Source organism: Canis lupus, chromosome 22 (assembly GCF_011100685.1).
Source record: "Canis lupus familiaris isolate Mischka breed German Shepherd chromosome 22, alternate assembly UU_Cfam_GSD_1.0, whole genome shotgun sequence".
Classification (NCBI taxonomy): Eukaryota; Metazoa; Chordata; class Mammalia; order Carnivora; family Canidae; genus Canis; species Canis lupus.
Window position 1 is genome coordinate 31,098,420 of NC_049243.1, and position 22,155 is coordinate 31,120,574.

Genomic DNA, 22,155 nt, shown 5'->3' on the forward strand with positions numbered 1-22,155 from the left:
ATCTTCCTTTCTCTCCCTTTTCTTCATGTCTCGTTTATTTCTCTCCACCAAAGCCTTTAGTTAATTGTCTTATTACATTGTGTTGTTTTCTGGCTCTCTGCCCTTAACTAAAGATGACCCTTTGTATTGGTTTCTGGCACATAGTTTTGCTTACTAAATGTTTATTGAATTGAATATTCACAATATCTTTGTCATGGCTACCTTATGTTAGTCTGGTGCTTTGTGAATGAGTGAGAGAGAGAGAGAGAGAGAGAGAGAGAGAGAGAGAGAGAAAACAGCAGGTTTCTATATTTACACCAATTCCCAGTAGCTTGATTTTCCCATTCCAGCTCCTATCCATGAATATCTTTAGAATAACATTATTTTTCTCAGACTGATGTATTAGTTGGATCAGGCCAACAGCTGTGACACACAATGTGAAAATTTTAAAGTTTGAAATTTGGATTGGAAATCCAAAATGAAAGTTTATCACTTATTTTAGCCTGGCTGGCTGGCTGGCTTTACTAGGTGACTGTCCTCCAAACAGCAATGTAGACTTTAGATCCTTTTCTTAATCCTTAGACTTCTCAGTCAATGGGTACAAGGGGAAAAAAGAGAGAACTGTGTATGTGAGGCCTGGAAGTAGTAAATGACTATTCATAAACTGTTCATTCTATTCATATTCCATTGACCAACACCCAGTCACAAAGCTACATCCAATTGGAAAAGTGGCTATGACATGTCATCCAGCAGTGTACTTGGAAAGAAAGGAAAAATCGTTTGGTGAACAGCTAACTCATTGTTGGCACAGATGCCATGTTTCTATTAATCTAATGACTCTAATTAAAATGTTAAGATAAAGTGTGGCAGCCATAAAGAGTATATACAAAGTCTTCAAAGACTCTTACTATTGGTAAACAACCATTACATTTTGACATTCAGAGTTAAGGAAACAAAGTCAAATATACGAAATAACACTGAAGGTTAAAATATACATGGGTAATATACCAAAACCCTGCCAAAATATTGAATGTTTCTCATGACAAAACAATTAGGAATATTATAGTATCCATTGAAGACAACTCAATCACACTTTTTGCCATTTTTGAGGATATGCTTTTCCTTCATTTTTAATGTTTTCAAAAAAAGAAAAGACTCTTTGTTTGATCTGCTTACATGTGTCATCATGAAAGAATTAATGAACAAATGAAAGAGTGAGAAAGAAAGGAGGGAGGGACAGGAGAGGGCAAATCCTACTTAGTACATAAATACACCCGCACTTATTTTTTATGACCATTTTAGTGCTGTTTTGTTAAGCAATGGAGTCCATTTAATTTTGAGATTTTCCACCCAACTATGAAAAAGTAAACAGGCAGCATTTCATTTCACTGTTTTTTTTGGCATCAGGCTTAATTATTATTATTATTTTTTTGGTTATACTAGCTTGCCCCTTGGTCTATCAGCATTAGCTCCTTGTACAAGAGTACCATGGGCTTCTGATGGAGCACATATTAAAAATAATGAAAGAAAAAAATAAAAATAATGAAAGAATAGCAATTTCACAAACACCAAAACCTGGAGGAGGTTTGGGAAGAAGAGCCGAACCTGGAGAGACTAAGTAGAAACATAGCTACAAACCAGATTAAAGATCAAAGAACCCAACTTCTTCCTAAAACATGCAACTTTATAAAATACCATCATGGGAGCTATATGACTCATTCAGATGGCATTATTGAGTATGAGATGGAAGGGATGGGAAGGGCTCGGAGCAGAACAACAAGTGGCCTACACCAGCAGTCTGGCAGATTTGATTCTGAAATTTTTTTCCATATTTAGGAAACTGGAGCATAATACCTTTCCATATAATCATTCTTCCATTCCTTCCTCTTGTACAGAGCACCTCCAATATGAGAGATGCTATGTAAGACATGACCGAGTCAATACATCCTTTTGAGGAATATCAATTAACATTGTCCAGCAGTTCAAGAACCTCAAAGTTGACTATCTTTTACAAAGGAGGCTGAACAGCTCCTGAGTCTGGAAGGCATGGCTTGAGGCAGCACTGACACCTGGGAGCAAAGTGGAGAGCCATTCATGGAATCTCTGGGCCTTGCCTCTGGGTGGAAGATTAATTTGCCTTGCAAAGAACATGCCCAGGAAGATGTGTTGGGTGAGGCCCATCTCTTGCTTACTTTCTACCTTGCAATCTCATTCATCTGGTCGATATTTATTGAGTTACAAATGTGCAAGACAATCAGAGCAATTGAGTGGTGTGTGAGACAAAACCCTTCCTTTTTAGGAATGTACAGTAACTATAATATAAGATGGGCAGGGCCATCTGAAAGATACAATTAGGAACTGCAGGGGATGCATATCTCTCCTGGTGAGACCATGGAAGTTTCAGAGAGGAATCTACATATTTGAAATGTACTTAAAAATCTCAAACTTACAGACACTTTAGGATCTGGCCTTTTACCTTTGTTTATGACTAATTTATTTTTCAGTCTGTCCTGTGAGTTACATAGTTATAGTCTGGGTTCTTAGCCTGCAGTAAAACCAGATATACAAAAACACTTTGGTACTCAGAACCACTGCAGCATTTGAAGGCCTCTTAAGGAATCTAAGTAATCACTAATTCAAATTTCCCTGTCTCTTACAGTAAATAGAATGACTCCAGTGAACCCAAAGGACCAAATATTTAAGGCATGCCTGATTCTACTGCCCCTGTATGAATCTGCTTTATGAAAGTGAAAGGAAAGGCAAACCCAGGATCACATAAATGTTTAGAGAGGAGATTTGGATAAAATGTGGTCAGAAGACTCAGTATAAGATGTCTTGTTAGGTTAAATGATTTGATTTTCTGTGCATTCATTTGAAAAATAAGTATTTACAAAAATGTAAGTAAATATGTTCAATAAATCAATTGCAGCTATATTTCAGACAAATGGTTGGAGATCTAAGTATCTGGGATCTAAGCATCACACTTGCTCCCTTTCACTGTCAACAGTTAGATTCGTTTCTCACTCTGAAGGAACAAAGATGTAGTTATTTCCCACTGTGTCAGTTCAAACTACTTAATGCCTTTTCCTCCAAGGGGCGAGGGTACTGTTCACGGAAGTCCCAATAAAGGCTGGCCAAGCTCTGCTTCAGGTCATGAAAATGTGTGGGCCCTGACTTCTGTCTTTATTCATTTCACTTAGGCCTAGAAGTTTCTTTAGTTCCCTTTGACATTTGCAGACTAGATCTATAGCCACATTTCTACGGTTAATTTAGCAGTAGCTGATTTGGAAAGCTTCTTGAATATGACATCACAGTATACAGATTTTTCTAATTTAAAATGGCAAGAGAAGAATTATAGACTAGAAATAATGGAAAATAATAGATGCTAAGGACCTTTAATTACTTTTTTAGCCTTGAGGTCTGAGAATCTTCATAATGCATAGGATTGATTTCTCTTCATGCCTTCCTCACTCCCATCCCAATTCTCTTTTTGGAAAGATTTTTAAAGAATAAGAGCTGAGTGCTTCCATGTCTGTCACCATTTTATCTGCATTTTCACAAGCATTTTAGCAATCATGTGAGTCATCTCTTCCTCACCTCCCACAAATAGCGTGGGTTAAATGGAGCCATGGGAATTTTTTTAAAAAAGTAATAATTCCAACTTTGGAATCTAAAAAGACATCACTTAGATGAAAAGCGCGTACACACATACAGTGAATGACCTACCACTGCAGCTGCCTGCGAATATTCCATAAGGCGGATGCCAGTGATTTGTATTTTGGGTAGTTATCCTTGATCTTTGGCTGTTTTGGAGGCAGTGTTTAAAATCACAGTGTGTTGGGGAACTGATCTCATTACATCATCTGTGCTGAATCACTGTCCTACAACTCTTGTCCCCAAGGCATGGGGCAGACGTCATGTTGTCATTGTGTTGTCCTGGAAATGTGTGCCAATAAAAATCCTGGCAGGCCTGTGGGACATTTTTACTGCTTTTTCCCATTGTTACATTAATGTGATCAAGAACGTACTTTGTTCTCTATCTGTCTTGGTCTCTCTGTTGTCTGTTTCTGTCTTTCTCTCTGTAATAATCTCTTTCTCTCTAAATAATCAAATATTTTTAAAAATCCTTTCATTTGAAGCTACTGACTTGCCTCACTTACATCCCCAGTGTTTTGACTGTCCTCTAGTGGCTGTTTGGAATCATATTATGTTTCAAAAAAAAGAGTTTATCTTTTTGTTTCCTTACCATGTCTCAAATAAGAACCTATGTGCTGGGAGTTGTCCTTTAAGAATGTGATGCTTTCATGTTTGAAAAGAACAAGAAAATAATGATGAATTTTAATCTCTATTTTGCTTCATCTTTGCTGCAGTTTGAAAACCCCAAATCTCTGAAATGTTAAGTAAATTAACCCATGTCTGTGCAGCCTCCATCAACGAATGCAATAGTTTAAGAATACTTATTTTTTGAAGAACAAACTGCTTTTGTCTGCACCATTCAATTTGGGGGAAAACTACTTCTGGAATCCTATCCAAGCTCTTCATACTCTGAATCATTTCTACTGCCACTCTAATTATTGTCCAGGACGCTTATTTGTAATCACCAGCTTTCAATAATTTAAATAGGTAGTTGTTCAGCCAACTATTTTTATTCAAAATGTGACAAAAGCTAAAATTACATGTTGAATTTTATCCAGATGCTGTCGTCTTTTAGGACATGCCAAATGATGAAGAGGGATTGTTCATTTTCTTATAACATGTCAGAAGCACATTCTTTACTTCATGAATCTAACTAGCAATCTAAAATACAGTCTGCAATTTATGTATCAGTTCAGTTGGTTACCAGAACCAGCAGGCAGAGCATTTTAAGATTTAAATCAGTGTGCTGAATCATCAAACATAACCACACCCAAGCTATGTTATTCTTCAGATTGTAGAGATGAACTTTCCACTATCTAACTGAATTTCAGCAAAGATCATTTTAGTGGTTACATTTATCTCCAATACTGGTGGCCACTTTGAAGAAACTTGTCAATATGACTATCACTTCTTAATATTTCTATAAAAGCCCTTAACAGCTTTTATCTAAATTTTCTTTTGTACTTTTGTATACAAAATGGACCAACTTTTTAATCTCAAAAAGAACTGAATTAGGCAGAATCCAGATTCCTTAAGAAAAAAATTCTTTTTTTTAAAGATAGATTTATTTGTTTATTTATTTATTTATTTATTTATTTATTTATTTATTTATTTATGATAGACACACACAGAGAGAGAGAGAGAGAGAGAGAGGCAGAGGGAGAAGTAGGCTCCATGCCGGGAGCCCGATGTGGGACTCGATTCCGGGACTCCAGGATCATGCCCTGGGCCAAAGGCAGGCGCCAAACTGCTGAGCCACCCAGGGATCCCCATCTTTTGTTTCATACTTTTTTTGTTGTTGTTCAACAATTACTGCCTTCCGGTATAGCAAAGGAGTTCACTCTGAACCAGAGTTGCAAAATTGCAAAATTGAGAAGCTAGGTTAAAGGTTTTTCTGTTTTGTGAAATTTGCTAGATTTTGCAAGTCCCTGTTTTTGCCCTGAAAAAGTTTCAGGGAAAGCTTGTTGCTATCCTTTGTCTGAATCCTTGTTCAAAAGAATGTCTATAGAGTAGTTAATTGCTATTAATGAATGCAAATACAAACAGTTCCTCAAAGCAGCTCAGTGGTCCTTTTGTCAGTTCCCAGTAGGCCATCTCTCCAGTTTCTCTTTGTGGGTTTTCCAAGTTTTCATCACTTTCTTCAAATCCACCCCACAACTCCCTGCAGTCACTATCACCAGATTACCTTGGCTCTTACCTCACAGAGGAAGTAGACTCTATTTACAAGAACTCCTTCAAGTTCCTTTCACTCTATAAACACACCTACATTTGCAATCTCAAGAGCGGTGTTGGGGTAGGGAGCAAGGAGACTCTTCTGGTTTTCCAAGACCAGTCCCTCCACCTCACTCCCCTTTCTTTCAGAGCCCTTATTCGACCCTTCTCTCTTCTCTTGCATACATCTTCAGTCTCCCACCAGTCACTGACTCAATTTGTTCAGCATATAAGCCTCCCAGAGTATTGATTTAGGGTCCATCAGAGTCCAAGTGACAGCTCCCAGCTCACTCCTGAATACAGAGGCCACAGGTGGCTCCTTTGACAGAAGCTGCCATGTTTTCACAGTTATGTGGCCACCCTGGCTTCAAGGGATTGTATTATGGATAGGGGCTGTAGCCAAAGGCAGCAGATGTAAGGGCCCTAGCCAAAGGCAGCTCAGATGTGAGAGCCAAAACTACATGGTGTCTGAATCCTGGTTGGATTCCTGTTTGCAAGCATAGAAAATGATTCTGGCTAATTTAACCTCAACAGAATATTTGCTGGAAGGATGTCTGTGGTTTGGATATCTATAGGGACCTAGAAGACCTGGCTTAGAAAAGAGGCAGAAACCAGGATACTCTGAAGAGGTCTGCAGTGGGGAGCACAGCAAAAGTTATGCAAGAGGAGCACCATGTTCAGCCTGCTGCCCCACTGCTGCTCCTTTGATGGGGGTGGTCTTCAGCTGTCCCTGTACTTGTCTGACTAGCCTAGGCCGAGTCATATCCTTGCTCCACAGCCAGGCTAGGCAGGGAGAGAGAGTACTGGCTTACTGGTTACTGTGTAAGATGTAGGTTCCATGCCCGTATCTACATAGTAGAAGATTCCCCCAGAAAGGATAGTGGAGTGTTAGGAGTTGGATGCTAGATAGTCTGAACCAACAAGCAATGATTATGGTGCTCTAACACAGTGAAAGTCTCTTGAGGAGAACATGGATATGAGATAGAAGAGAGGAAAAGTAGGAAGCAATAGAGATAGAGAAGCAATAGCAGAGAGAAGCAAAGATGAGATAGACTTGGAGCAGATGGAACAGACAGAAGTTGTGTCATGAAAATGGTTGTGTCACAAGAATAGAAGGAAGGATGAGACAAATGGTGACCACAGGTGCTGGGTTGTTTGGGATACCTGAGCTGGCTCAATTCTGGAAGAGTAGATAGTATTACCTAGTTCATAGCCTTTGGAGTCAGAAAATGATGGGGGTCCCCTGAGATTCATACCCCAGCTTAACACTCACCCACTGGGTGACCTTGAACATATTTTTTAACCCTATGTCCTCACTTTCTTTCTTTTTTTTTTTTTTTTAAAGATTTTATTTATTTTTTCATGAGAGACAACAGGGAGAGAGAGAGAGAGAGGCAGAGACATAGGCAGAGGGAGAAGCAGGATCCCTCCGGGGGGTCTGATGGGAGACTCAATCCTAGGACCCTAGGACCCTGGGATCACACCACCAAAGGCAAATGCTCAATCACTGAGACACCCAGGAGTCCCATATGTTAGCTGTTATTATTACTATTATTATTTCATATCTCCTATGACTTTACTATGCTATTCTATTTCTTCATAGAAAATTCCAACTCCCCTTTAAGATCCAGCTCAGGTGTTACCTTCTCTGGAAATATACCAATGAATAGTCCCCCTGTTCTGGGTAGAACTAATAATTCAGATCAACACTTATTGACTGACTACAGTATGCATGGTGCAGTATTTTTCTAGGTGCTAGAGATAACAAAGATGCCAAAGCATGGTTTGGTTCCTCAGTTAGCCTATGGTCTGACGGGAAAAACAGGGACATTAACACATAATTTTAATGCCTTCTAGTAAATGCCATGATAGAGCTATGACGGAATAGCACCTTGCTTTCCATTTTCTTCCATTGAAATCATGCCTCTCTTGCCGCAACGATGCCATAACACTTTTTGAGCTCAAGAATATCTCTTTTTTATCTCTTTATCCCTCCAATACATTAGGCACTCAGTATCTTTGTTAGATAAAGTATGATTCCATTATATCTTCACTGAAAAACTTACTAATTTTCAGAGATGTCATTCCCAATATTTGTTACTATCTAAATAAAGTTTTCTTTTGAAATTCTACAAGTTACTTCTTTACCAAAAATTAAGGTTCAGTCACTGCTCAATGTTATCACCTTTGATGTGATTGAAATTTGAAAGGAGATAGAAATGTCGGGGAATACCAGGTTGAAGCCTGAGGGGGTCCCACACAGATAAGACAAAGGAAGGCTAAGGCATGAAAATAGGGGTAGGGGAGAAGGTAGAGACAGAGATGGGGCTGGAGTGACACATGAGGGGTGGCTGGAGTCCTAGGAGGAGGGAAGGGAGTGAGTGGAGAGCATTTGGAGGCATCTACCATGTGTGAGGGGGCAGAGAGGTCAGTGGGACTGGAGCAGAGCAAGAGAGAGAGCAGAAGCCAGAGAGGTGATAGGGATGAGGGAGAAAGATTCCAATTATTCATTTGCTTGGTGGTTACATGAAGCATTGGCATGCATAACAAATGCTCAGGGAAGGTTGAATGAATTATTTAATTGTAATAAGGAGAGACGTATAGTAGTGTCAGAATAGTGATCTCTGGGTGTCAGGTGGGAGAGTAATTGTCATCATTCCAACTCCAGAGGAGCCAGGGTGAGTAGGACAGGGAGAAGATGAGAACCCAAGAAGTAGAGCTTAATCCAGATTGTGGCATCTCTCTCCCATTTGAGCATCATGTAATATAGCCCAGTACCCAAAATGCATGTGGCTCATCCAGTCATCCATGAGATCATTCACCCACAATTTGTAAATGTCATTTTCTCTGTTTTTGACTTGTTAGGTAAATTTTGTCAATGATTTCCTCCATTTCTGGGTCTGTTATGATTTGTGTTGATTAATGGCTAAACACTGTTTGAAAATATCATGAAGCATTATGGAAATTCTGAGCAACTAGATTATTTTTTGCTTTCATGACTCAGAATTGGCAACTTTACAGTTTGCGTTTTATCTCCTTTGGATGTTTACCTTAATCAATCAAGTTGAATGGAAATTAAACCTACTTTAGGTGAGAGTGGGGCATGGGCAAGTAGACTTTGGCCAAGTAGAGCTGACAATCTTTTAGGGCTGGGAAGAATCTTGTCCAATTTCTTCATTCTGCAAGTTGGAAACTGAACTTAGTAAGGCCAAATGACTTTCCAAGGCCATCCTCGGGGAACAGAAAGAGGAGCCCATATTTCCTCCCCTTAGTTGAATCGTTAAGAAATCATTAATATTTGATAGAGATAGTAGAGAAACTTTATTTTCTAAGCACTGGATAAGTGGAGGTAGAATTTTAAAAAATTTATATCAGTTTTTATTGACCTATTCTTCATGGATAACCTCCATTCTAAAGGTCTAGGGTCTATTTTGAGGATCTGTGAGGAATTTGAGGAAGATAGTGAAATGGTCAGATTTATACTTTAGAAGTTAGTCTAGCAAGAGTACTCCTCAGTATTGCAAAGAAATTTTAAAAGCTATATGTGTTTTGAAAATTTCTCACCACACCTTTATTAACTCAAATGAGTTTTATTGGTGTGATTCCTTTTTTTTTTTGACTTGTATAAGAATTATATTACCTTTTTGTTCCTATCATATTATTTCTAGATACCACCATGTGTTTCCCTTTGAATTGACTTGGTTCAGTTGAAAATTTTACTTTAGTTGCTTATAATAGTGATTATTTAATATCCTTTATGCTCAGTGGACCCTTAGAGCCAGGTATAATGCAGAATAAGACTTCTGTGACTGGGCATGTTGGTGGCTCAGTAGTTAAACATCTGCCTTTGGCTCGAGTTCTGATCCTGGGGTCCTGGGATTAAGTCTTGCATCAGGCTTCCCGAGAGGAGCCTGCTTCTCCCTCTGCCTATATCTGTGCCTTCCTCTCTGTGTCTCTCATGAATAAATAAATAAAATTTAAAAAGATACCATGACTGTGCAGTGATCAGTGGGAGCCCTCTAGGAACCTACTTCAAAATCAATGTGATGTACCCTGTACTCGTGTATTCTTTGATTCATTGCTATAGGATGCAGCATTACTATCTTTCACTGTGACTTGTAATATCTGAGATATGAGTTCATTTATTGTATGTATGTGGGTACCTGCATATGTATGTGTTTGTGTGTGTGGGTAATGCTGTAGGGAAATAAAAATGGTATAAAACGTGGTCACTAATCTCAAGTTATCTCCTAATTTTGTCACTTTAGCCCTTGCCGGTTTTTACAAAGCATGGATAGTGGACTTTTATCAGTTTTGTTTTTGTCCATCCAAGCATCAGAACCCAAATTCTGTGTTTGGGAAATATTCTCCCTTATGATGCCTTGCCAGAACTCACTGTCAGAGTGCTGACAATAGTGACTCCACCTTTGACCACCCATCTTGCTCATGTTCACTCAATGACTTCTCTTGGGGCTGCATGTTCTTCCCTTGGAGATTAATATATGTATGTTAGAAATGCTTGCCAAGGCTGGGGTGGAGGGAGGCTTGCCTTGGCCTCCCATGGATCTGTTAGAGATAACATAGTCTTTCCCTTTCCTGATGCACAGGTGGTGCCACAAGATCTAATTAAAGGTTGGCTATCAATCAGCTGCATGCAAACCCCTGGATCTTACTGCAGCCCACTCTCCGTTGTCAACCCCATCCCCTTGCACTATAAAATCTGTAGACTAAAGTCTGGACTTTGTTGAGAAAAGCTATGCAGCAGCTGGATCATTGCCTGTCTGATCCCTGATCAGTAAGTTACTCTGAATAAAACTCTGTGTAAATTCTATGGAGTCGCCTACTTTGTTTTCTGGTCTCAAAGTGCCTTATCAGTTTGTGTGATACTTTACTGTCCTTCCCTTACCTTCTAATACTTACCTTTCTAGGCTCTTCGCAGTTAGGGCATGTATCTAGGCTCTGCTAATCAGATCCCTCTGCTCTCTAGACTGAATCAGTAACTGATTAGTCTCACCAAAAAGCAAGGACCATCTAGAATATATTTGGACAACATATGGGGTTGGTGACAGCATGCACAACCACATTTGGTTCCTGAGGGGAGCAGTGGCAGCAGCTCCCTAGGCAGCATCCAGGGTCTAGTCACTGAGGCTGTTTGAACATGCTGTGGTGTCTGTGCCTGGCAGGAGCTTCCCGATGTCTTGACAAGTAAAGTGATTTGTTTTTGGAAATTGTTTCTGGCTGTAAAATTCCTAAGTTTGCTTCTTTAGCCCTTCCAGAGAGTATCTGAGCTATCTAGCATCTTTTAAATAATTTCCATTTCTACTTTAATTAGCTAGGGTTGGTTTCTTTTATGAGAGTCCAAAAGCCCTGTTATTTAAAGTTGTACCAAGAGAGACTGCAGCCCATAGACCTTTAGAAAAGTTGAGGGAACCTAGAATCTATTACTTGTCCTTGAAGAAGGTGAGAGAAAGTGGAAATTAGTTGATATTAAGAAAATGATGTTAAGAAAGTTGATATTAAGGGAATATAAGGGAAGGGAGAAGAAATGTGTGGGAAATATCAGAAAGGGAGACAGAACATAAAGACTCCTAACTCTGGAAAACGAACTAGGGGTGGTGGAAGGGGAGGAGGGCGGGGGGTGGGGGTGAATGGGTGATGGGCACTGAGGGGGGCACTTGACGGGATGAGCACTGGGTGTCATTCTGTATGTTGGCAAATTGAACACCAATAAAAAATAAATTTATTATAAAAAAAAGAAAGTTGATATTAAGAAAATGGACCTGAGAAGCCACTGAAATTAGTGAAAAAGCCAGCTAATCAAAATATCATCTGTTGTCCCTTTGAGTAACAGTCCCATTGAAGGAAGTTTGTGAGACAAGGTAATTGCTCCAAGAGAGCAGTTTGGGGTGTGAGGAATTGAAGGACTAGGAGGTATAGCAGTGGATGGTTTAATAGATGAAAATGACACTCAAAGTCTTTAGCTCTCAGCTCAAGGCACCAACTAAAGACCAGCCACTTCCTAAAATAGAAATGTCTAATCCCTTTCAGCCACAGGGCTGAGATTATTGGAGCCTACACTCAAAGATTTATGCTCCAGGTTGTTTACATCAGTTTATAACTTTCCCTAGTCTCTTATGCAGAAATTTCAATTTTAACTAATAAGGTGCTAAGTAGAGGTCTTAACATGGGGTGGAGATGTATGAGAAGCATGAGGTTGCTCAGTTTTCAAACCATCAAACGCCACTGCACTGTGCCCCAAATCCCCGCTCACAGTGTAAGCATGCCTCAGGGCCTATTACAAAGTCAACCCAATGGAATTGCATGACTTTATTAATTTATATTTCCAAAACCCTGGGTATACATAGGGGAATGAGTTCTGAGGATTGTGGCCAACGATGGAAGAATGTGATTTACATCAAGAAGAATATGTCAACATATGTATATGTAACTATATGTAATTCTATACTCAGCTGGGGAGGATTTTAGTTCCTTTTCGTAGTCTGCTGATGAATTTGGACTCAACAGTGGCCTAGACATTTCTTGTATAACACAAAGGAAGAAAGTAAAAGATTTAGAGATGTTGGGAAATGAGAGTGACTTTTTTGTGATTGGTCCATTCTCTTAACTCCTGACTGTGGTATAAGGTCTCCCTGAACCATGCATTGAGAAATTCATTGGGGAGGAGAATCCTAGCCATTTGGGAAATGTCTACAGAGTCTCTCCCCTTTGTAGACCTAGAATTCAGTGAGAGGAGACACAGTGGAAGTGAATTCTGATTTCACTGGGGTATTAGAATCCCAGAGTGGCAGAAGCCACATATCAGGATGTTAACATTAGCGACAGTTAGGGTTTGGTTAGGTGGTGGAGAAGAAAAGACTAGTCAGTAGGTTATCACAATGGTCTGAACCCCAGAGATCTTTAGTATTTGCTGATCAATCATGAGTACTCTAGAAAGAAACTATATGTGCAGCCCACCAAGAAAACATTTGATTTGTAAAACAACACTGACATCAGCCAAAACCCCCAAATTCTAGGTGTGTCAATGAAAGGCCCAATTTGAACCTACTTTAAAAAGTCTTGGCCTTTTGTCCTGTTATCCAATATCTGAATTTAAATTTTAGATGTGAAAAGAATACTTAGGTACTCTTGAAAAAGAATTCTGGGGGATCCCTGGGTAGCTCAGTGGTTTAGCGCCTGACATTGGCTCAGGGAATGATCCTGGAGTCCCGGGATCGAATCCCACATCAGGCTCCCTGCATGGAGCCTGCTTCTCCCTCTGCCTGTGTCTCTGCCTCTCTCTCTCTTTCTCTCTGTCTCTTATGAATAAATAAATAAATAACATCTTTAAAAAAAAAGAATTCTGTGATGATATCACAAGTGTGCATTTCTTCTAGCCTCCTGCCAAGGGATCTTCAGCTTTAGGGATGGCTCTGTATTGATAGAAGGAAATGCTTGGCTCTTTGAGATATAACACAACAGTTGTTCTGAGCTAACACTGGTTCCTTGGGATCCAGAACCCTATTGTGAGCAGTCAGAGTGAGAGCTTACGGTGGTTAAGTAATAAGTGAGGTTTTGAACTGAATCTATCTGAAAGGAATCAGAGCCCATGTCTGTTACTTTCCTCAGTTCCTGGTTTTATGATTGGAATAAAAACTCTCAGCAACCACAAAATCCTTTTGTTGACTTCCTGCCACATGGAGTAAGGGTTATTATGATAAGAATTGCCTAGTGGGAGCCTCTAGGCTTCCTAGGTGGTTTTTAAAATGCCATGCATTTATTCACTTAAACAATTTTTTAAAGATTTATTTACTTATTTGAAAGGAGCATACACTCTACTGGGAGGAGGGGCAGAGGGAGAGACTCTCAAGCAGACTGCCTGCTAAGCATGGGAGTCTGAAATGGGGGTCTATCTCACAACCCATAAGATAACGACATGAGCTGAAACCAAGAGTTGGTCACTTAACCAGACTGAGTGACCCAGGTACCCCTATTCAAACAATTTTTATAGATTGCCTACTACATGTCAAAGTCTATGCACTGGTAATTGTTAGTAAACAAAGCAAAACAAATAGCAATGTCTGCCTTAATGGGGTAAAAATCTTAGAGGAAGAAGACAAATTAATAAGTGAAGTATGTGGTATGTCAGGTAGTGATTAATGCCATAGAAAAGGGATAGAGTGAAGTGGAGGGATTGCTTCATTTCTCACAGAGCAAAATTGGGATTACAAGGGGATGGCGGCTGACGTGGAGGTTCTAGACTTCTTGTAGTGACCAATATAAACAGTTTGAAGGAATAATGAAATTACACATAACACCAAATGGATAAAATAATAAACAAAAAAACAATTTCAGGTGGTAGAAGGAATCAAAAAGTCACCATCGAGGACTTAAAAGGTGCAGGGGTGTTGACCCCCTATCTGATCTCCATTAATTTGCCTGTGTGGCAAATGCAGGAGGCAGATGGGTGTTGGAGGAAGAAATGGTTGTGTTTTGATGTTAGAATCTAAGCTAAGCATGCAAAAGAGAATTCAGCTCATTGAGGGTCATCAGTAGATACCACATTATATCTTTGAGTCCTCATTCTGACACTGAACCTTAGCACTGATAATTTTAGCATTAATTTTAAAGTGTTCAGCAGCTTAGCTAGTCTCCACAGAGTGGTGCTAGAGAGTCAAATACTACACAAGAGTTTGAATATTATCTGCCCTAAGCTTGATTGATCGTTGTATTGTTTGTTTCATAAATGGCCTCCCTTTCCACTCAGTTTTATCATTATCAATCAGTGAAATAGTCTGCTGGATGTTGGTGTCTAAACTCAAATTAAAATCTGTTCAGGAGAGTTTCATGGAAGCTTAGTATAACAAAAGAAGAATGATTTATGCAAAGGTTTATCTTTCAGCACATTTGTTTTCAGAACCCACCCAGTTTGATTATATAAAGTGAATTAGCTTTTGTCCTTGTGAGCAACTTTGGATTTGCTGCCAAGTATTAAAGTGCAAAGGGAAGATCTCTGATTGAATGTAGCACTTTGTTAACAACAGTAAGAAAAATGGTGTCAGTTCACTGTTCTTCAAAATATGGTTTGGTTGATCTGGCTTATCTACATTAATTTTGTAAAATTTTTATTCTAGAAATGTTTTCTTCTGTCACAAAATACACATAATTATTTGCAGAAAATCTGGAAAGTTCAGAAAAGCGGAAAGGAAATGTATTAACTTGCTGAGTTATCTGCCAATTCAGTTATACTATGTAAACAATGTACGTACTAATGCTCATCTATAATTTTATAAATTTTCATTTACCCATATAGCTCTTCAGACCATTTTCTTTCATACTTGGAAAAGATTAGGAAACATCAGAAGAGTATGTATATTCTGACAAGAAACAAAATATATCCTTTATTCTGTAGTTTTTCTGAACTAAGAGGCCCAAAAAAGTTTTTTTTAATTTTTATTTTAATTTTTTAATTTAGATTCAATTTGCCAACATATAGTATAACACCTGTGCTCATCCCATCAAGTGCCCTTCTTAATACTCATCACCCAGTCACCCCATCCTCCCACTCACCTCCCCTTCTGCAACCCTTTGTCTCCCAGAGTTAGGTGTCTTTCATGGTTGGTCTTCTCTAATTTTTTCCCACTCAGTTTCCCTCTTTTCTTTATAGTCCCTTTCACTACTTCTTTTATTCCACATATGAGTGAAATCATATGATGATTGTCTTTCTTTGATTAACTTATTTCACTCAGCATAATATCCTCCAGCTCCATCCATGTCTAAGCAGGTGGTAGGTATTCCTCTTTTCTGATGGCTGAGTAATAGTCCAATATATGTATATACCACATCTTCTTTATCCATTCATCTGTGAATGGACATCATGGCTCCTTCCACAATTTGGCTCTTGTGGACATTGCTGCTATAACATTGGGGGTGCAGGTGTCCCATTGTTTCATTCTATCTGTATCTTTGGGGTAAATACCCAGTAGTGCAATTGCTGGGTTGTAGGGTAGCTCTATTTTTCACTTCTTGAGGAACCTCCACACTGTTTTCCAGAGTCACTGTACCAGTTTGCATTCTTACCAACAGTGCAAGAGGGTTCCCCTTCCTCCCCTTTCTCCCCTTTCCTTGCCAACATTTGTTGTTTCCTGTCTTGTTAATTTTCGCCATTCTCCCTGGTGTGAGGTGGTATCTCATTGTAGTTTTGATTTGTATTTCCCTGATGTCAAGTGATATGGAGCATTTTTTTTATGTGCTTGTTGGCATTGTGTAGGTCTTCTTTTGAGGAATGTCTGTCCAATCTGCCCATTTCATGCCCATTGTTCATTTCTTGGGTGTTGAGTTTGATAAGTTCTTTTTAGATCTTGGATACTAGCCCTTTATCTGATATATCATTTACGAATATTTTCTCCCATTCTGTAGGTTGTCTTTTAGTTTTGTTGATTGTTTCCTTTGCTGTGCAGAAGCTTTTTGTCTTGAAGAAGTCACAATACTTCATTTTTCCTTTTGTTTCCCTTGCCTTCATAGACGTGTCTTGCAAGAAGTTGCTGTGGCCAACTTCACCAAAAAAAGGTTTTTAGCTGTACTTTGTAAGGCAGTTGCTCTAGAGACTATATTTATGAATTAATCGCTTCACATTTTTTGTCTTTTTCTATTGCTAGTACTTTTAGTTTATATCTTTTAGCATCGTGGTTCCTTGGATTCAGCCCGAGAGGCTTTTCCAGGTTAGATAGGACCAGAATGTTATTTGTGCAGACACAGCATTGCCAGCACTCTATTTTAGGGCAAAATCAATATGCTTAAATAACTGAAAATTTATATTTTATTTTTATTTTATTTTTTAAACATCAACAAAGATTCAGTAGGTTTTAACAAGGTGATTTATTTTATTTTATTTTTTAAGGATTTTATTTATTTACTTATGAGAGACACAGAGAGAGAGGCAGAGATACAGGCAGAGGGAGAAGCAAGCTCCCTGCAAGGAGCCCGATGTGGAACTCAATTCCGGGTCCTGGGATCATGCCCTGATCCCTGATCCCTGGGATCATGCTCAACCGCTGAGCCACCCAGGTGTCCCTGAAAATTTATATTTTAATTGATCTGTTTGCAATCACAGAAACCTCATGGCACAACATGAATAGATGATAGTCTGGTGGGAGTTCAGAAAGCAGGGAGACATGAGCAAATAATTTTTTGGCTTTATAAGACATGAATATAAACAATTAAAAAAACTTGTATAGGACTTTTAATTTTATATATATGATCTCATTTCCAATTGAAAGACAGCAGTAACATTAGCTTATTTAGTCTATATGTATTATTGGTGGCTGGTATGTACCAACACATAGGACTGCAAGAAAGGCCCAGCATGGCCTGAAGACAACTCGCAAGGAGGTGCTTGATTTCAGGATGCTTGATTATTTGATTAAACATCATAAAATGATAATTCAGTGATGGTTTTATGATCATAAAATGTGTTTGTCTTAAATGCTTTAACTAAGGCGGCAGCCAAAAATATACCAGATTGTTATAAGACCAGAGAAATTAATTACCTTGGCTTGGGCTCTTGTATAATTGTTCAACACCTGACTTCATTTAGATTTTCTGCTTTATCTTTTTCTTTCCTCTGCATTCCAAAAGCATATGCTCATGTGCCATGCACATATGCACACACATACACACAGATTTTACTATCCAACCCTGCAATGCCTTTTTTTCCTCTCCATTGAGGCAAAATGTTCTCTATCAATCTTGGTTCAAGCTGTGTCTTCAACAAACATATCCCTGCTCATGCCTTATTTCTTCAGGAAATCCTTAATGATTTATTACCAACAGTTTTAAGTTTATTCAGCTTTCTTTAACTCCAATTTGCATCATACTCTCATTGTCCTCATGAAATTATAAATATTTCTTTTGCATGTATATATTTCTACCTTCTCTTCCACATCAGATCATAAATCTTTAAGAGAGCCCATCTTTACCTCAGACAAGAAGTACACAGTGATATCACATTTAGTGTCTTCAAATACTGTGTTTGCAAAGTACCAAAAAGAATCATATTATTTTACTTAGAGATCTGTCTATTACAAGGAGCAGATCCACTGAGCTGTCCTGTGTGAGGACATAATCAGGGATTCCATGTGAATCTGAGAAGAGGAGCTAAAGTGTATGGCTGGGAGCTGGATGCCTCTTGTGTATTGTGCGCTGTCTCTGTCTGTTGCTGAGTCTCTCTTGTGATTTTCTGTTTCTCCTACTGTGTTGTTGTTTATTGTCTTTTCTGTGTCTGTACACTAAGCTGCCTTTGTGTGAAATCAAATTTGGCAGCAAAGCTACATGGTCTGGATTTCAATCTTGCTCTCCCACTTAGAGCCTGTGACAAGTTTCTTAATTCCTCTGTGCCTCAATATTTTCATCAGTAAAAGGGTGGTGGTGGGAGTTGTTAATACTAGTAATTACTTTGTAGGGTAAATACATTAAGAAAGTGAAACACATAGTAAGTACCATATCGATGGTGACTCTTGTTATTTATAATTTTATTTTCATTTCCTCATACTTCAGTTGACTGTGCACTATCATAGTTGTCATGATACTTTCTACAAGAGCTCTGAACTTCCTATTAATTCAGTTTGACACTCTCAAGAAAGGAATCTCTTTGGCTCAGTTCATCTGTTTAAACTGGGCCAAGTTGGTATTGGCTCCTGGCAATGGATTGGCTGCATTTTAAAGCAGGGCTTTGCTTTGGTCTAATCTTATGTGCAGGGGTTGAAGTGAATTCCTTGTTACACAGTATGGCTGCTGTCTCTCACTACATATGGTCAGCCAATTTCCCAGTTTTCAATGGAAGAGCGGGTAAGCAACAAAAACTATTAAATGTGTACTGGCCAAAGATACAAGTGAATATGTTTTTGAAAATATGGATTGGGTTTTTAGTGAATTTTATAAATTGTTTCATAATTTTCATTGATTTTATAACCTCAAAGATAGAATTCATAGACTTTTTACTATTGCTAAAATGGGCCCTTTAAATTTGGTAAAGACATGACAGTGTTATGTAAGGAGCACAAAGTTTGGAGTGGTGATCTGGATGAGTTCTGGTTTCTGCCCTTACCCCTGGTTAATCCTGTGCAATGTACGGTATCTCTCTGAATATCACTTTCTTCATCTGCAATCCAGAACAAAAAAATACATTGTACAGAATGTAAAGTATCAGTTATTGTTATGTCCCTGGATAGTGCCTTACTGAAAAACTCAGCATCAGAACTCAGAAATAAAGAGTACAGCATGATCACAAATAGATAAAAAGTCTTCTTAATGTCTATATTTGCCAGATTCAAAAGGCCAGCAGCATAGAGAAAAAAATCAATAGTAAAGTAAAGATAACGCTGAAGCATAAGTGATATTGAAGAACAGCAGCTCAGTACTAAGCTGGAAATCATAAAATTCCAACAGTTTCCTTAGATCAAGGACTTGAGCCTCATAAAACAGAAAAGAGAACCTTTTGGAAAATTTGAATATATTGTGCTCAGGTATATCAGGGGTCACTCTTACTAACCTTGTACAAAAAACTGCAAAATTAATTTACTTTTTAATGTTCATATTGTTAGTATCTCAAGCAGAGTTACACATAGGATTCTGATGGACAACCAACTTATACCAACTGGTTGAGTGTGATTTGGAGATACACAGGCCCCCTTCCCAAAGTACTCTTCCAATAGATTGCTGATTCTCCTTAAGAAGATACATTTTATTTATGTACTTACATATTTATTAAAAGGATTTATTTATTTATTTGAGAGAGAGAGAGCATGTGTGCGTGAGCCAGGGGAACAGCAGGTGGGGGAGTTGGACACTTTACTGACTGAGCCACCCAGGCAGCCCAAGAAGACATTTTAGCTAGACTAAGGAGCTGTGTTTTGTGAAAGATGTGATTATCTGATAAATAATGCCAACCATATTTATTTCACAAATATTCCCAAGGGAATAGAATGTAGAATGTGTTTGTAGAACAGACTCACTTTGAGCCAGACTGCCTATGTTTGGATTCTAACTCCATGATTTACTAGCTTAATGACTCACACTCTCATCTTTAAAATGGGATAATAAGGGTACCTCACAGTCACATACTTCATAGGGTTGAATGAGCTATATTTAAAGACTGTGTAAGTATCAGCTCCTATTATGTTAATGAGATGAGAGGGAAAGTCTGGAAAGTAGAATCATGCCTTAATGAGAGGAGTGTGTAGGTGTGTGTGTAGGGGGCAGCCGAGGAACATTATAAAGAATGTTAGGGCTAAAAACACTTGAGAGTGGAGCAACTGAGTGGCTCAGTCAGTTAAGCCCCTGACTCTTGTTTTCAGCTCAGGCCATGATCTCAGGGTTGTGAGACTGGGCCCCACATCAGGCTTCATGCTGAGTATGGAGTTTGCTTGAGATTCTCTTCCTCTCCTTCTCCCCCTCCCCACCCCCATGCTTGCTCTCTCTCTTTCTCAAATGAATAAATTTTTAAAAATAAATAATAAAAAAATTTAAAAAACAGTTGATAGTGCTAGAAAATATTATGAAGAACCCACCCAGAAGACAGTGGGTGTCAATTATTAACTTCCTTTTTTTTCACAGCTCTGCAGAGAATCATCCATCTAGCCACTGATAAAAACACCTTTACTACTTTGGCTGCCAGAGAAAGATTAGTATAAACCTTCTCTCTCATCTTATAGTCTACTAGCTGTTTTGTTCAATAGTGGGAAAGTTTTCTGGTTCACTAGTTATTTTTTTCCCTTCAGTTCCTTTTATTTTTAACAAAGCTTTTTGTACTAAGCAATAGGCATATACAGGTTATTCAAGGTAAATCTTATATTTATGTAAGAAAATTTGGTAACTGTGAAAATTTCTTAAGAAATAGTGATGGAAGTAACCATGTTTATTCTGGGAATGTTAATATCACTGCTCTATTGGATGTTGCATGAAGTGGAATGTTAAATAATTTGGGAACTGATAATCCTCATCTCACCACCTTGGACATTGATAGCCACTATGACCACTTAACTCTTGATGAGACTTTTGCAAAGATGATGGTTCTGTGTATTATTTAGAATTTCATTTGTTTGTGACTTTCAGTAAAACTCAATAACAACACTTGAATCAACAAAATTCATTTTTCTTTTCTTCCATTAATGCCTGCATGTAGGCATTCAATGACTTTAATGGCAGGCAGCTCTGCTTCTTAAAATGCTCAGGGATCCAGGATTCTGGTGGTGCTCTTCCATCCCATGGCCTCCATTTCTCAAGTCGAGCCAGCATATCTCTATCCAGATATTGGGAATGAAGAAAGAGAGGAGAGCATGTTCCTGCCATTTAAGTACCCTTCATGGTGCTTCACTCAACATTCTACTCACATTCCGTTGGCCAGAGCTTAGTCACAGGGCTATGTCTAGCTGTAAAGGAGACAGAGAGCTGTATTCTTTATTCTGCACAGTCATGTGCCCAGGAGGAAGGGAGATGAGCTCTTTTGCAACAGACAGCAGCCTTTGCCATCTTGGGTCCAGGGTAACTATTAATCAAGCTGTAAAATGAGATACAATTCAAAATACACTTAAATGTTTATCTAGGTATTTCAAAGCCATCTCCATTTGTTCAGTTTCTTAAGATATAGTACTTATCACAAAGGAGCTCATTTATTTCAAGTAGTGAATTAGAAGTTCGAAAAAAGATGTAATTTTAGCAATCTGCTTGGCTTCCTAAACCCATATTTGTTAAATTCCCATAGCAGATCCCCCACAGTATCAGGTGCATTCTTGACTGGAAGTGTAATTCCATTCTGGGCTGGAAGAAATTTCAGAAATTTTCATCTATGACTTTAAGGCTTACGTGTCACGATTTCCTCCTCAGACACTTAATTTTAAACTTTGATTTTTTGAAAAAACAAGCCCTTGCCTTGAACTTCATTAATAGGTCCTCTAGGACCAAAGTTCTTTGCATTCCTCTGAAGGACAAGTGCTTAATGCTTCCTGTGTGGTCCTGTAGCATCTGCCCTTGATATCAACCACATCTACCTTTACATTCACTGGAGTCCCCCATTACTTTATTCCTGCTGTTGAGACACCCATTTGCTACCCACTGCTGAATCATTATGCCACTCTGGGCTTCTGGAAATTGCCTGGGGCTCTCTGGAATGCTCATTCTACTGAGGTGTCTTTATTCTCTAGGTTTCTGCTTCCCGATCCAGCCCATTCTAAAAGCCTATAACTATATGACTGATGATCCAGATGAGAAGTCTAGATTTACATGATGAAAAAACAAGCAAACAAAAACAAAAGCAAACTCCTATGTACTTAAACA

At 38.7% G+C, this 22,155-nt stretch overlaps 1 protein-coding gene across 24 annotated transcripts in view; it reads left to right on the forward strand.

Moving 5' to 3' along the window:
• The window catches only part of SCEL (sciellin), a 301,081-nt gene that overhangs the window by 137,329 nt on the left and 141,597 nt on the right, over nt 1–22,155 (forward strand). The window lies entirely within an intron of this gene.